This window comes from Morus notabilis, unplaced genomic scaffold (assembly GCF_000414095.1).
Source record: "Morus notabilis unplaced genomic scaffold, ASM41409v2 Scaffold1171, whole genome shotgun sequence".
Classification (NCBI taxonomy): domain Eukaryota; kingdom Viridiplantae; phylum Streptophyta; class Magnoliopsida; order Rosales; family Moraceae; genus Morus; species Morus notabilis.
The window spans coordinates 6,377-8,291 of NW_010360528.1; the positions used below are offsets into that span (position 1 = coordinate 6,377).

Consider the following 1,915-nt stretch of genomic DNA (forward strand, 5'->3'; position numbering starts at 1 on the left):
GTGTACGTGTAATTTCCCAACAAAATCATCTTCAATACTAATTAATTAACAATTTTAGGTTTCTAAAGTCATAATGAACACTAGGAAAAATCTAAAAGCTAATTCATTATCTATAAATACCACCCTTTTCTTCTCATGAAAAACAAGCTGTATACACTTGCTGATATATACATATATATATATATATATACACACACTAATAACCGTGTATATCAGTCTCCACTAGGCATTAGTGTTACATATGAGTTCTAGGGATGAGTATCGGGCGAAACAGGGTCGGACATACTTTCTCCACTCCCATACCCGCCCCTATCCCCTTAACAATCTTCATATCCGACTTATTTGGGCCAGATACCCACATGTACCTGTACCCACGGGTAAAAAGCTCATCCATGTTCACGTGTATGATATTATTACAAGAGTCATGTTATCACAAAATTTTCTTTAATTGGTTGCAAAAATTTTCATTGTTTATTGTGATCAGGTGATCAACCATGGCGTGCCAAAGAGCGTGTTGAAGAGTGATAATCATGTGTGAGGATTTATTCAATTTGACGGAGGAGGAGAAGGAATTTCAGGGGACTAGAAACGTGCTTGGCCTCATCAAGTGCGGCACTAGTTTTAACATTGCAATTGATAAAGTTCTTCTCTGGAGGGACTTTGTCAAGGTCATTGCTCATCCTCAGTTCAGGTTTTGTATTCATGAAAGTTTACTTTTAGGGTACCATTACATACCCTAAACGGGTTATCAATGGGTAAAACAAATTTATTCCACTAAATGATAGTCAAACAAACTCCTACTATATTGTTTTCATGATAGTGATATATTTCTATGTTTATTCCACTAAAGGTTCGTTTAGTTCGCTGATTTGAGTTTTTAATTCGAGTTTAGATGTTACTTTACGTGAGTTTTTTATTGTAGCAAAAAAATTAGATGTGACTATTTTTAAGAATTTTTACTGCAATAAAATTCGAATTGGTGAAATAAATGAGACCTAAATGTTTTCTACTTACCGCAAAAAGCGGGTGAATTAAAAAAAAAAATTATAATAACTTAAAACTATGACACTTTGTAAAAAGATTTAAGTCTAACATATACATATACATATATACAAAAGTGATGTGTGAAAATAATTTCATAGTATATTCCTTATTGAAAATAATTTCTATGCTCCACCACTTTGGAAAACAGACGTTTTCATCATTTTTAATTGGGTTTTGATTCTGTTGCAGTGAGGCTGCGTTAGAGTTCAGTAAGAGAACTAGAGATGTAGCAACAGAATTGTTGAAAGCAATATCAGAGCGTTGGGACTTGGATCAAACTACATTGCCAAGGCTATGAAAAGGCCTGCAAAAATCTTGGCTGCAAACTATTATCCAGCCTGCCCGCAGCCGGACCGAGCAATCGGAATCCCGCCGCACACCGATCATGGCCTGGTGACCCTTCTCATTCAAAACGATATGGGTGGTCTTCAACTCCAACACAAAGGCAAGTGGGTCAATTGGAACGCCATGCCCAACGCCTTTGTTTTTAACCTTGGTGACACTACTTAAACATTAGTTCTTCTTTTTTTCTTTTTTCTTGTTTTCTTTGCCCTTTTGAGGGGATTAATTATTTTTTAGGAGACACTACAGGCGAAATTAGCCCAATACACTTTAAGAGCTTAATTTGACTTAAAAGATTAACTTATTAGGTCTTGAGTCTTTCTATGTATATAAATCACTTTACATTCTCATTCACTTTTCATATGGGACAGCACACACATATACTTTTCTCAATAATTATAAATTATTTTATTCTTTTTTCTTTTTATTAATAAAATAAAATTAGAGTGAGGGTTTGATATTGGATAACTTGCTTATTAGTTAAGTATCAATCTAGTTGAGATTAAAAATAATTAAATAATAAAATAAA

General features: G+C 33.9%; 1 pseudogene; it reads left to right on the forward strand.

Moving 5' to 3' along the window:
* Nucleotides 1-254: 254 nt before the first annotated feature.
* Nucleotides 255-1,915, forward strand: part of LOC21384672 — a 4,067-nt pseudogene continuing 2,406 nt past the window's right edge.